This window comes from Alexandromys fortis, unplaced genomic scaffold (assembly GCF_014885135.2).
Source record: "Alexandromys fortis isolate MF-2015 unplaced genomic scaffold, M_Fortis_MF-2015_v1.1 scaffold_163, whole genome shotgun sequence".
Classification (NCBI taxonomy): domain Eukaryota; kingdom Metazoa; phylum Chordata; class Mammalia; order Rodentia; family Cricetidae; genus Alexandromys; species Alexandromys fortis.
The window spans coordinates 3,242,538-3,258,184 of record NW_026068085.1 but is presented as its reverse complement, the minus strand read 5'-3'; the positions used below and the strand labels follow the sequence as shown (position 1 = coordinate 3,258,184).

The 15,647-nt window shown below is 37.4% G+C and overlaps 1 pseudogene; it reads left to right on the top strand.

Moving 5' to 3' along the window:
* The first annotated feature begins 10,713 nt into the window (after positions 1–10,713).
* LOC126488621 (NACHT, LRR and PYD domains-containing protein 4C-like) overlaps positions 10,714–15,647 on the top strand; it is a 5,815-nt pseudogene continuing 881 nt past the window's right edge.

Sequence of the window (15,647 nt, the reverse complement as noted above, 5' to 3'; positions counted from 1 at the left end):
AGACTTCAAGTACTGTGTTGAAAAAATATGGAGAGAGTGGAAACCTGCCTTTTTCCTGATTTCAGTGGAATTGCTTTAAGCTTTTCTCCATTTAATCTTATATTGGATATGGGCTTGTTGTAGGCTGACTTTATTATATTTAGTTATGTCTCTTGCATCCCTAATTTCTCCAAGACTTTTATCATGACAGGATGTCGGATTTTGTCAGAGGCCTTTTCCACATTTAATGAGATGATCATGTGCTTTTATCTTTCAGTTTGTTTATATAGGGGATTACTTTTATTAATAATCATATACTGAACCATCCCTACACCTATGGAATGAAGCCTATTTGGTCACCATAAATGACCTCTTTTCTGTGTTCTTTGATTTGATTTTCAGACTGTATTGAGTATTTTTGCATCTCTGCTTATAAGAGAAATTGACCTGTAATTTTGTTTCTTTGTTGGGCCATTATATGGTTTGGTTATCAGAGTTACTATGGCACCATAGAATGAATTGAGCAGTATTCCTTCTCTTTCTAGCTTGTGACAGAATTTGAGGAATATTGGCATTTCTTTGAAAGTCTGGTAGACTTCTCAAAAACCATCTGGTCCTCAGATTTTTTTTAATGACTGTTTCTATTTCACTAAAGGTTATAGGTCTGTTTAAATTGCTTATCTTATCTTGATTTCACTTTTGTAAGTAGTGTCTATGGAGACAATCATTTATTTCTTCTAGATTTTTTTCAGATTTTTGAAGTAGCATAGGTTTTTAAAGTATGTCTGTATGGTTCTCGGATTTCCTCAGGGTTTATTGTTATGTCCACTTTTCATTTATGACTTGTTTATTTGGATATCCTTCCTCTGCCTTTTATAAGAGTTTATTAATCTTATTGGTTTTCTCAAAGAACAAGCTCTTTGTTTCATTGATTATTTTATTGATATCTTTTTATTATTTTATTGATACCTATTTTATTGATTTCATCCCTCAGTTGGATTATTTCTTTCTGTCTACTCTTCTTGGGTGTGATTATGTATTTTTGTGCTAGAGCTTTAAGATGTGCTATTAAGTTGCTAGTATGATATTTCTCCAGTTTTTTTTTTTTTAATGTAGGTGCTTACTGCTATGAACTTGCCTCTTAAAACCTGCTTCCATTATGTCACGTAAGTTTTTGGTATGATGTATATTCATTTTCATTCAATTCTAGAAAGTCTTTCACTTTTTTCTTTATTTTTATTTTGATCTGTTTTTTTATCATGTGGAAAGGGGGAAGTGAGATGGGATTGAGGGAGAGAATGAAAGAAGAGACAGCTAGAATTGAAGTGCATTTGAAGGGTAGAATGAAAACCTATACTACAGGGGAAACTTTATATACTATTTGAAGGCAATCCTAATGAAGTCTCCAAATAATGAGGAAGACATAGTTCTTACTAGCCATCTCTTGTCACCAAACCGAGCTTCCAATGCTGGAACTGGGTTTTGTCTAATTGAGCTGTTGGCCAAAAGAGTCCAATGGAAATCTTCAGTCAACCCAGGTTATTGCCAAGACAATAGTTTACTCTCCAAAAACTGTCGGCAATTATTGAAGACAACATTATTGACAACAACACTCATGCAACTCATTGAACATGAAGCGATTGAGCTGGTACCTACATAGAACATTCAATCTCATGTTCTAGTGTCTGTAACATGAAAAAGTACCACATGTAAAATGTAAACACCAACTCAACCATAGGACTTTGGTCTGTAGTCTGGTTTGTCTGCAAAATATGCTAGGTTGATACAAACTGAGGGAGTAAGGTCCACCATATGTCTGATTTAAGTTAAGGCCCACTCCATGAGATAGAACACATATCTGACACTACTTGGTTGACCAAGAATTAGAGTCTAGATATCCAAGAGACTTAGGGTAAAATAAAATACAACTGATAATAATAAAATCTACTCATAGATCAGTATGTTGTTCAGTCTTCATCAGAAAGGCTTGCTCCTGTGGCAGATGGGAACAAATAAAGAGACTCACAACTGACATCACACACCACACACACACACACAGAGAGAGAGAGAGAGAGAGAGAGAGAGAGAGAGAGAGAGAGAGAGAGAGAGCTTAGAACACAACTCTAAATAAGATGTCTCCATCAAATCTCTCCCCCTGAAGCTCATGGAAAAAAGGCAAAAGTTAGTTTGAGAAATGGGGGGTGGAGGACACATGGAAAACAAGGCCCTTTAAAACACTCAGCAACAAAACTTATATAAAATCACAGAGACTGAAGTAGCAATTCCAGAGCCTACATGGTTTTGGGCCAGGTTCTCTGCATATTTACAATAGCTTTCAGTTTAGAACTTCTCTGGGACTCCTCAATGTGTAAATAAGTGGGTCTCTCATTCTTGTCCTTTCTCTTAGGGATGTTTTATTTTTCTGTTGACTTGCTCGTTCAAATTCGCTATAATAGTTATTATTTTATCTTATTATATTTTATTTTGTAATGTTTTGTTGTTATCTCTTAGAAGCCTGTTCCTTTCTAATGAGAGACAAAAAGGAAGTGAATCTGGGTGGGAGAGAACATGTCAAAGAACTGGGAGGAGTAGAGAGGGAAAACTATATTCAGATTATGATTTATGAGAGTATGCTTAATAACAGGAAAACACATTTTAATACTTACACCAACAGTTAACTATTGGTTAATCTCAATTAATGCTGGATTCTTCCTCAGTATGTGGGCCACTAGGTATGAGGACTATGAAGAGGAATGGGGGAAATAAATCTGTTGATATAATGTGAGTCATTGAACCTAATCATGCATGGAGCCATACTGTCTTTTGAATTTTTCATTTAAGCCATAACTTCTCTTTCGCTTAAGTACTTAGAATTTAATTTTTGTCATTTGCAATGAGAACAAAGTCAGGATGCATGAAGAAATTGTGAAGTATGTTCCAAGTAATGTGTATGAAATTATTTTGACCAATTGCATGCAATAAAGTTGGAATTAGTCTACCTTGATATCTCCATGCTTTCTAACAGAGTTACAGAGAAACAGAGTTCTAAACTGGCATCTGGGCAACATTAACAGGTACATGACTCCTTTACATTGGCCTGTTGGGGTTTTAATAATTTAAAAATACTACATGGTACTCTTCTACACTTATAAGACTTATAACATTTCCTTGAAAACTGATAATTCAGGAAGATTCACTTTTCTTCAAGGTACAAGACAGCCCAAAGGGATTGAAGGATGGAATGAGTAGATAACAACAGATATGAGGAGGAGATGACATGGCAGAGCCTTAGTTACAGTGAGTGAACAGGAAAGGCAAACCTTAAGGAAAGCAGTCTAACCCCTAGCTGTAGCACATGGACTGTTTGGTATGGGATGCTTTTAGTTCATTAACTAATTGGACATATATTGTCTCATTTGACAATAATTCCTTGGAAGGTCTCATGATGCCATTTTATAGAACAGAAGATCAATGCATAGTGTTGGTGGATCTTGCCTCAGATTACATGGTCAAAGTATAGATAAGAATCCAGACTGACTGATACTTGGTTTTGACTTTGCACAGTCACATCCATAAACAAAGGATTGTGAATTGTTTTTTTCAGAAAGTTCAATTTAATTTTGTCTATTTCATTCTTCATCATTTCATGATCTCTCCTGTGCAGTGATGTAAACTTAAAGATAAAATTTTATCCTTAGGTGAATTGTCTTTATAATTCAAAGTTAGAAATCCAGAAATGGGGAAGGGGTTACCAAACAGTGACAAACTACAACTTTGAGTTCCTTAGGATGGATTTGTGTTCATTTTTAAGATTTTTTTCCTTTGCTCAGTGTAGTGAGATCATTTTTCACTCATCATTGTATCAATAGCTCTGATGATATTAATAATTTACCATTTCAAGAAGCCATGCAAAGAGAAAGGAAATTGCTTTTAGACAGTGTCTTATTCAAGCAAACGGAAAAGGTTTCTGGACCACAGAAAACAAACACGCCTCCACCTCGAACTTGGTTAGTGTTTGCCTGTTGTCTGGCACTACAAGATGTGCTTTGAAACAACGAAGCAGTGTGTGTCTGCAGACTTTGAGTGCTAGCAGATCTGACTGAGCTGCAGAAGCAGGGGATGCTGTTTATGTCTAGCAGCACCCACTGTGCTTATATAAACTCCTAACTGAGGGGCGCGAAGCCCTGTGCAAGGGCAGCAGAATAAATACCAAATTCTTAATGGTCAGTCAGTTTTCACAGCTTCTAAAGAAGCACGTTTTTGCCAGTTAAAGTATGATAAGATGTATTGTATACCTTGGGCAGTGGTGATGAACAGCAACCTTCATAATCTTGATATTTCAAGCTCTTGTCATAGCATAAGGTTCCGGAATATTTTCTGGTTTTGCTATGACCATTGGTGGCTTCCATCCTCTGCTTGGGAACTACAAAATGCGTTGTTTGAAATTCTGTGGGATCCTGTTGAATTCCTTAAGACTGTGGTCAAACACAGCTACATGGTTATCCCTTTCCAGAATGTTTTCCTTGGGCATGGAAAGGAACATCTTTTTAATAAAGGAAAGTTGGCAGGAGAACTTCTAACAAGAAGTTCTGGTTTGGTGCAAAATTTGAGGTACTAGGGATACAAACATCTCATCTTCAGATACTAGCCTGATGAAGATGTCAGGGGACACATTTCTCTCATGATGTGCCATCATCTGCAGTACCAAAGTTGATCTTTGGATTGATAATTGACAAAATGGTAGAAATCCAAAGCACAACATTCTGACCTGGCAGACACACTCCTGGAACAGAGTGTGTGATTTCTTCCATTCCTATGGAGATTCTTAATTGACTGAAAGTCCACTCCAGGGACAAAGTGTTTCCAGAGCTTTGGCAGGAAAAGAAGTGCCCTCTTTTCAACTTTCTCAAGTGCAGAAAAGCAGAATGCTGACAGGGAAATGTTAAAACTGTCTACAGCTTTTCTATGGCATAACTTTATAGATCTTAGTAGTTATACAGTAATTATGTTAACAATGGCTGCTTACAAGATCATTGTAAGAATTTATCATTTTCTAAACTATAAAATATAGGATAGTACATGAAACACATTGCTATGCAAGTATAAGAGAGAAATACATGTATTTGACCTAGTATACAATGGAATATGTATGCAGATGCCTATGATACATGTATGAATGTACATACATGAATAGTATACCAAGCATCAACACTCATTAGATATAGCATATACATGCATTTAGGTTTTGTTTTCCACTTTGCTGTTTATTTTAGTTATGGAATATCATCCTGTTCCCATATAATAATACACATAGGCAGCCATGTGATTTTTTTCAGAGTAGAGATAGTATATAAAAATTTCTATAACTGCCGGGCGATGGTGGCGCACGCCTTAAATCCCAACACTCGGGAGGCAGAGGCAGGCGGATCTCTGTGAGTTCGAGACCAGCCTGGTCTACAGAGCTAGTGCCAGGATAGGCTCCAAAGCCACAGAGAAACCCTGTCTCAAAAAACCAAAAGAAAAAAAAATTCTATAACTATGTCAAGTTCTGATATGCAATCCTGATTCAGAAATTCAGCAGTTCAGTGTGTTCGACTCTAGAATATCCCATATCCTGCCCCCTTTACTGGGGTGGCACACATCTGTAGCTGCTGTGAAGTTTGTCCCTGAATGGCTCTTTGAGAATTCTCTTAGAATTGCCTTTGACTGACAGGCACCATTTTATCTGGGTAAGAAAGAAAGGATACCAAGGCAGCCAATCTTGTGGCTCTAGAAGGAGCCACTTTGCTACACTGGTTGTAGCAGTGTAGGGTAACCTTATCCTACAGATGAGGCCAACACTAGACTCCATCTCAAGTCTTTCTTTGCTCAGTTTTCCTCCCCTATATGCCCATCTTTGCTAATATGTTTCTAAAAAGCATCCCTTAATGTTTGGTCCCCAAGCTCCCTATGGACTCTGTGTCCATAATACAACCTGAGATTGACAGTTGAATTAAAAACAATCCCTGTTTTCATTCAAAGCTAAGATGTATTTCTCTCCCTGCACTGAAGATAGAGCTGTCTACTGGAAGGTCACCAGGCTCCAGAAACAGCCAGATTCCTGGCTATTTATTTTATACTTTTCTGCCACAATCTTACCATAAGATATATGTGAACAAAAAAAAAATACTTTTTGTATTTTGTGGCTGCATAACTTTTCTTTATAATGGTAAACATATTAAAACTAACTGAGATTTTCAGATGTTGAATTATCTTTATATTTTCTTTGGAAACAAAAAGTTGCTTGGTCATAGAGTGTAACACCTAATTCTGTGTTACCCTCTTGGTACAGTTCGTGCACCACTATACCATACGTGGAGCCAGGCAAGGACCTGGATATTGAAAGAACACACAAGAGACCTGGGTCATTCGAAAGGAGATCAGCGGACCGTTTATTCAACTTTGGGGAAATCCTTATATACCTCCTGCTGCATAAAGAATTCCCCTCAGGCAGGTGGGAAATTACCATGCCAAAGATGGAGTAAACAATGCCCTACAGCTAATCACCAGGAGGGGCAGAGGGAGCACAGTAACAAACAGAATGTTTCAGTTGGCTGACCAGAAACTGTCCTCAAGATGAACCCCAGGAGCAGTAGCAGACCCGGCCCCTCCAATAGAGTATTGCATAGGCTGGATGTTCAGTATACATTCATCCCCTCCAGGCCTCTACTCCTCTACTGTGCATACATTATGTATAGTTTTAGTTCTGGGGTGGTAACAGCTATCTCCTTCTCTAAATTTATCCCTTAAAACATTTTGGAAAAATAAACTTAATAATATTCCTGCTTTCATGCTTGATTGTTTCCCTTTAACTTCTTCTTGTCATTGAGGTGCTTTCCCCACCAGTATCTGCAGTGTTTCTTTGTATAGTAAACAGAGTACAACTGGAGAACATCTCCAAAGTTCTACTAAAACTTGACTGCTGGAGTCATGTAGGTGGCAGACCCCACCCCAACCATGCAGCATCTTCACTGTAATAATGGATTTCCAGGTTGCTGCTTGTACCCTGTGTCTTGACTCAAGAAGTACATCCAAGCCTCTTTATTGTATTATCTCCTTTCCTAGAAGCAACTTCATAAAATGTCTTCCTGAAATATGATTTAAACCTGCCTACTCTAGTGTGGAAGACAAGAAATTCCCATGCCACTTATCTTCTAAGTTGGTTCTTTCTACTTCCTAACTTAGTCCCATACTGTTGCTGGAGAGTATCATATAAGAAAATGCTATGTAGTGTCATTTCTGAAAAGAAAATCTATAACTCTTGGGTATACACAACAGATTCTCCTAAAGGCTTTCTAATTACTGCTACTCTCAGTTTGATGGACACTGATGTTCCACATTCCAGAAAGCCTTTGGTTGAATATTAAGACAGCAGCCCACCCTTCTATAAACAAAAGGCTAGAACTAACAAGTGAAGTACAAGTTCAAGTAACTTGTGGGAAAAGGTATTTTAATGGCAAATGAGCATAAACAAATGTAGACAGACTTGCTAGTAATCAAATCTAAACTAAGAAAAATTATCATCTTCCACCAGAATTTAAGGAGAAGCCCATATAAAAGTAGACAATATCATGCAACTGACAAGTAGATAATAAAGACGTGGCACTTAACCATTAGTACTAATATTCAGTTGTAAATAAAAAGTAAATTGTGAAATTTGCATGTAAATGTATGTAACTAAAAAAGATCATATTGAGTGAAGTAACACAGAAAGACAAATGTCTTGAGTTTTCTCTCATCTATGTTTTCTAGGTCCAAATCTGCAGATGTGAGTATATAACATGGAGTAACTGCGGAAACCAGAAAAGTAAAATGGTACCATGGAATTGAGAGCAATAGAGAGGGAAATAGTGGGGTACAAGTGATGAGAAGGGGGAAATTGGTGGCTTTAATCAGTATGTTGTGGGTGGAGATACATACAGAAGAAGGAAAGGTGGAGGTAAAGTAACAGTAAGAATGTCTGGAAAAGTCATAAGGAATCATATTATTATCTATCTACCTAAAATTATATAGAAGTCTTTGTATACATATGCATATATAGTTTAAATAATTTTTTTTCTCTCTTGGCTAACAGTGCTTCTCCCAAGAACAAGAGACTAACAAAAACTCTCTAATACCAGGCACAAGAAGCCACATTTTGAGTGGTTGGTTATGATTGTCCAAGACATTTCCAACACATAGTTGATTCGTGTTGTCCTTGTTGTCCAGAGGTTGAAGGAGGTTCCTATTTTCAAAGACACCATGTACTTGGGACACAAGATCTGAACTGATTCTGACCTTAAAGATTCTGTGTTGAGGGCTAGATTTCATGGTGCCAGAAGACACCATACAAGCCTCCAAGAGAGAAAAACAACCAATAGACTTACCTAGTCATGATGCCTATGAACTAAGTAATGACCAGAATGGCATTTTATCCCTAAGGGCCCAATAGTGGTATACATAGCTTGGTGGAAGCCAATAGCTCTGTAATTGAATTTAAAAGCCTCTAAACAGCAGGAAAATTATGCCTAGTATTGGGAACACAATCAACTACCAGGTGCTAGTGAATTACACATCTTGGAGGATACATACAACTACTACTTACCAACTCAGCATAGTTCCTAACTACATTCTAAATATTTAACCTTATGCCCACAGATAAATTTAGTCTTACCACCACCAAAGAAATATGTCCTTGCAACAGAGAGAGATTATTACAGAAAACCACAACCCATCAAAGTACAAAGAACAAGTGACTCTAGAGTGCCCATCCCTAAATGATATGCCTACTACACAACTCCTGTACCTAATGATCAGGGATCATTGTGGAAGAGAGGGTGGAAAGATTGTAAGAGACAGAAGATCAGGATGTTTACTGTGAGATGATGTCTCCTAGAAATGACAGGGAAGCTACACTCATGAAGTCTCAACAACATAAACTGTCTAAATGAGACCTGAACAAGGACCACAGCAATAGATATGCTAACATGGAAGGGAGACATCTCATGGAGCCTCAATAAAGAACTATAGGCAACTAGGATGTTCAAAGTGAATAAATAGTCTTCCTCAGGTAAAAGCCCCCAAATTGCTTACTTAATACTAAATGGTCAGTTCTGAAATTATATATGTACAGATAACATTATAAAAACTGAACAGATTATATTTGTATTATATATATATACACACATATACATACATATACATATATGTGTTATATACTCATATATATGCAATAACAATAAAAGAAATAAATTCCATGAATTACAAATAGAGCAAAGGTGGTGCATGGAAACAATTAGAAGGAGAAAAGAAAGGGATAAAATAATAAAATTATATTTTAATTTAAAAATAAAATGATGTTAAAATCAATACATTGAAGAAAATATTAATCACAAAATATAAAACAGAAAAAGAAATTTATATATTGCTTGTAGAAGATCAAACTGCTAGACTAGAAGTACTTGAACAATACTCATAAAATTGAAAATATATATAACACATTATAATTCTGTTATCTCCTGCAGTCCTCAAGAAATTCTTATTTTGGTGATCAGAAAAAGAATTGTACAAAGATGTTCATTAAGGAGATATTTTAAAATAATGAAAACATCTGAACATAAATAATGAATGAGTAAAGAAACAGTACTTTATTCAGATATGGAATGTGGTGTAGGTGGGTGTAGCTATGGAAATAAATAACTAGACTGACATAGATAGATCTCAGATATACACTGCTACATATGATGCCATGTGTCTACATTTTTTAAACATAAGATACTTTATAGGTTCATGGAGACAAACACATGGAAAAATATACAGACCACTTCATGAAATTACTATCTACAATTTCAAGAGTGTAGTGACTCCTGCCTGTGGGGTGGGAGGAAGAGAAAAGGTGGGGGCTGACAGTGGGAGATGCACTTACAAAACTGCCTTAAAACACCAAAGCAAAAAGCATCTGAAATAAATAAATGGTAACACTAGTTGACTCCAAGGCAGTGAAGCTGAGTCTGTTGTAGTTACTGAATGAATATTTAAGGGAGTTAGCAGCAGTAATACAGATGAACAATGTTCCAGCTCATTATCAGGAGCCTGTTTCTGGTTCCAATAAAGGACTGCTGAGTGCTCTGGGACAGCCCTTTAATATTTTCCAATCTCAGCCTATTTGTTTGTAAATGGAAGGTAATAACATTTTGTCTAGCTTGCTTAAGTGTTTGGAAGATGACCAAATAAAATAACATTTAAAAAGTCACCTTGAAAACCATTAGTTAATTCATTTAGTTTTATTTGTTTTATTTTATTTAGTTCTAGTGACAGAACCAAAATGCTCCAATCCCCAAGAGCTAAACAATTTTAAAGAATTGCTTCTATATTAATGCTTCTATGTTAATGTCTAAAAAAAAAACACTATTATTTTTTCTCCTCTTTTTCCTTTGTCATGCCTTGACCCACCAGGACCAGTTGACACCCTATGTTGTGCCTATTTGGACATAGTTTAGTAGGGTAGTCAAGACACTTTTCAGTGCTTCTATTTAATTTTTTTTTAAGGAAAAACAAACTTTTCTACTAGACTGAACCCTTCAACACTTACTGGGACTGGATCCAATGACAATCCCACCAACTTTAATCTGGCTCTCCCCCATCCTTTTAAAAATCCTGTGTCTGACTCCTGGCACTTGTCTCTCTGAAGACCTGCTGATTCTACTTTAAGATGGAATGGCGTCTTTCTTTCCTGAGTATGGCTTTAAATGATACCTAGAAGATCTAAACCGGAAGAATTCATGAAGTTTAAGGAAGTCCTCAAGCAGGAGATCATGCAGTATGGGCTGAAAGATTCCTTGAACCGAAGTGAAGAAAACATCTTGGGAAGACCTTGAAAACTTACTGATGAACTATTCTGATAAGAAAGCCTAAGATGTGACCTTCAAAACCTTCAAGAAGATCAATTGGAAGGATCTCAGTGAGTGGGCAGCAAGAGAGATTGCTGGACATTCAATGATAGATCAAGCTCATTTGAAGATGAAGCTGACCCAGAATTGGTCCAGAAAGTTCAACATCCCAATTCAGGATTTTCTGAAGCAGAAATTCACCCAGGATAAATGCAGTTGTTTTGAACACCCTTTTGTATCAAAGACAACCAAGAAGAAGCCACACGCAGTGCTCCTGAAAGGAGTGGCAGGAATCGGCAAGACACTGATGTAGGAAACGTTAGTGCTGGCCTGGTCAGAAGGCCTGGTGTTTCAGAAGAAATTCTCCTACATCTTTTACTTCTAATGTCAAGAAGTTTATCAATTGAAGACAGTAATCCTGGTCCAACTGATGTCCAGAGAGTATCCCAGATCCTCAGCTCCCATCATGGAAATAATAACCCAACCCGAGAAACTCTCATTTATCATTGATAGCTTGGAAGGGCTAAATTGTGATTTGATTAAATCAGAATTGGAGCTGTGTGATAATTGTATTGAGAAGCAGCAGTGACTATACTGCTGAGTAGTTTGCTCAGAAGGGAGATACTCCCAGAAGCCTCTTTCCCCATCACAGCTACCCCAGACACTTTTAATAAACTGGAGGACAGGACTACACAGAAATGAAAATAAGGATGGGAAGTGATAAAAGCAGTAGGAGGATGTATTTCTGATGTTTGTTCCAAGATTAGAACAGAGTCCAGGAAGTCTTCAGATCGGTGAGAGGAAACAAACAGGTTCGCAGTATGTCAAGGCCCTTTGCCCTTTGCTAAGTTGGGTGGTTATACTTGTCTAAAAAGTGAGACAGAGAAGGGATGAGACCTGCCCTCTGTCTGCTGATGTACACAACTTACATCTTCAATTTGTTCATCTCCAAAAGTGCCCATTAATCGAGTAAGGATAGGCAAGACCTGCCGTGGGTCCTGTGTTCCCTGGCTGCTAAGGGCAAGTGGACTGACAAATTTGCATTTAATGAGGATGATCTGGGGCAGGGGTTATGGGATTGTCAACTCAGACATCCCCACACTGCTGAACATCAAGATACTTCTGAAGAACAGGGACTTCAAGAATTTTTACACATTCTTCCAGCTATCCATTCAGGATTTCTCTGCTGCCATCTTTTATTTGGTATAAAGCCACAGGAACCATGCTAGTAAGGATGTTCAATGTATAGAGACGTTCCTGTTTAGATTTTTAAAGAAAGTCAATGTAAAGAGGATTTGGGGGCCCTTTTCATCTTTGGCCTTTTATACCAACTGGAACAAGAAAAGCTAGAGGCATTTTTTGGCTACTATCTGTCCCAGGAGGTGAAAGAGAAGTTGTATGGAAATGATTAAGAGTCAATAAAGAGCTTCAGAAACAAGTAGATAGCATGAATTTGTTTTACTGTCTGTTTGAGATGGAGGATGAAGCCTTTGTCATGCAGATGATGAACTTCAAGCAGCAGATTACGTTTGTGGCTTAAGATAATTTTGCTGAGATTGTAGCCGCCGACTGCTTAAAGTACTGTTCTACACTCAAGAAACTCTTCTTTTGTCCTGCAGAAAGAACAAGAATATAGCTATATGGAAAAGCAACACATTTGTTGATAAGATGTCTGATCCATGCTAAAAAGCAGTAAGCAAGTCCAGGTACTCCAGGTGAAAGACACTAATCTCAATAAATTAGTTTTTTTTTTTTCCTTTTGGTTTTGTATAATCATCTGAGACATCCCAGTTGTACCCCTCAAGTACTCAAAGAAATTAACAGGTCCTTCTTGTGTGATAACCACATGTTCTTTGAGCCATTGACACAGAACTCTAAACTGCAGTACTTAAACCTCAGCATCACATTCCTCTCCTGCAAGAAACTGTTCCTTGGGCCAGGAAGAATGCAATATATAAAAGCTGCTGGTGGCAGGCTGCCAGCTTTTCCCTGATAACTGTAAGATCTTTGCCTCTACCTGACTAGCAACAAGACATTGAAGCATCTTAATGTTGCATCAAACAACTTGGACAAAGGGATGTACCCTTTGTGCAAGGCTTTGTGCCATCCAGACTGCAGCCTGAAGCATGTTGTGTTGTCCAAGTGCTCCCACAGTGAGCAGTGTTGCGATTACCTTTCTGATGTTCTTAAGTGAAACAAAACCCCAAGACACCTAGACAACAGCTCCAGTGACCTGAAGGATGAAGAACTAAAGGTTCTCTGTAAGATTCTGAGTCTCCTTGACAGTGTCCTGAAGTCACTTTGTTGGAGGCATTTCTCAACACCACTAGCAGCTGCCAAGACCTGGCTGAAGTCCTCAGCAGAAACCAAAACCTGAGAAGCCTCCAGGTTTCCAACAATAAGATAGAAGACATTAGTGTAAAGGTTCTGTGTGATGCCCAACTACCAGAGAATCTCAGGTTGGAAGCCATAGCATGCACAGTAAAAAACCCAGGGACAGAAATTCGGGTTCAGCCTGAAAACCAGAAAAGCAAAGTGGCCAAGCCACTAAAGAATTCTTAGCTCTACCAAAGCTGAATGACCACAGACAGAACCTCTACTACTAAAATTAAAGGTGTGTGACCCCCTATGACAGTAATTAAAGATGTGAGCCACCACCACCTGGATTTGTTTCTGCATTGTTCTTGTGTAGCCAAGGGTAGACTTGAGATCACAGATCCATTTGACTCTGTCTCCCAATCATGGGATTAAAGGTGAGTATCACTATTGCCTGACCTCTAGTGCCTTTAGCTTTGCCTCTTGTCTTCAGGTAAGATTTATTTATCAAAATACAAATAATATACCATGACATTTCCCCATTTTTGACTAAAATAAGAAAAAGTTATACATAATATGAGAAAAACTATATACAATAAGTATAATAACTATAAATAATATATGCAGAAAACAAATATATCAACAATATCTAGTCCATTTGCATTTGACAAATTCAAAGGAAATACTTCACATCTATCTTTTCTTGGTGAGCTCAAGTTTTTGTACCTAATTTACTTTTCACCACAACTTGCATTCCCATCCAAGACTATCTTTTGATATCTCTCAACCTTATATACTTTACATTTCTTTAGTGAATTTCTTTTCTGAGTCTTTGTAAACAAAGGAGACTGTAACTATAACCTTCTCATCTTCAACTACCTCAGAGACACAAGAAGGAAATAATATTTCAATTGAGTAAGCAGGAAGTGTGAACAAAAATGTGAGTAATGACAGAAACGGTTGGCTACCTAGACAGTCACCCAATGTTCTTCTGCAACACTGGGGTATCCATCTTTGGCTTACAAACCTAGCATAACCAATAGACTTTTCTGTGAAGCAGGATATTCTGAAGGGCCGTCCCCCCTTGTCTTGACAATGTTTGGAAGTCATTTTCTTTTGTGTCTTGCTTGCCCATTTAGGACAACATACTGCCAAAAGTCAAGGCAAGGCTTGCCCAGTAGCTTACTTTTGCCACAAAGCTAGTAAACTCCATGTGAAGTTTCTTTGATGCCCATTATCTTCTCTGAAGTAGATTGGTGCTACCAGGATCAGACATATCTCATTGTCCAAAAAAAGAAACTTAGGTTATTATAACATCTTACATGCCATCATCTGATCTAAAATATCTCTTTGTTTGACCTTGAGAACATACCTAATATGATTACAAGTTCAATTATACTAGGTAATTAACTCCTAACTTGTATTTCCTTCTTATCCTAAAGAGTTGGTAATGATAATTTTCAAGTACTAGAAATTTACATTACATTGTTAAATGAGTTATATAGATACAATACCTTATATAACATGATTAGAAATGTATGTACAGTATGTTTTAACACATTAATCTCAGATTTGTAGAAATATACAAAGCAATTTGTATGCAATATAAAAAAGTCCAATCCAATGTAAACATTTAAAACTAGTATTTTTTTTTAAAAATTGATTAAATGACTTATCTTTGTATCTTATCACATCTATATCTCCCCTTTTTTTCTTTTCAGAGTAAATTCAATAATCCTCCCTATCATATATATTCCCTTTTTTTATTTTAAAAGAAAGAACCTGGAGTCTAATTTCCTCTATTTTAACTCTTTCCCTGATCATTACCAATAGTAATTTGTAAGTAACCTCCTAAACAATGTAAAAATATCCATTGAACAACCAAACACCACCTAACATACCTTTTGGGAATGTGGGCATCATATTCCTCAATTTACTTCCTGCTGTCTGGGAGTGATAGCATCTATAGGGGATCCTGAAAATAAAAATTTTGGTTATTGTCAAGTCCTGCAAGAGGTAGCTGTATCATTTTTGTACAGTCTATGCATAGTGGGAAAGTGCAGGGCTTGTCTCAAGTCCAGGTAATCTATTAGGCTAAATCATCTCAGCTAGCCACCTTAAAATTATTCTGATCAGTTTGTAGCCTAAAGCCAGTCCTCAAGTTGTGTTTTCCAACTTAGTGATGTCATCAGAGTCCTGGAGGAGTCATTGTTGTTGGACCCCATCCTCCTTTTGGAGACTTCAAAGATCACTGTTAGGCATGCCCATGGTTCACTGCAGAAAACAGAGATCCAAACCTAGTTTGGCAGCATCCCAAGAAGGGGATTTAGGGAGAGCCTGCAACTGATGGTAGAGAGAGAAGGAGGGAGGGAGAGAGGGACGGAGGGAGAGAGAGAGAGAGAGAGAGAGAGAGAGAGAGAGAGAGAGAGAGAGAGAGAGAGAGAG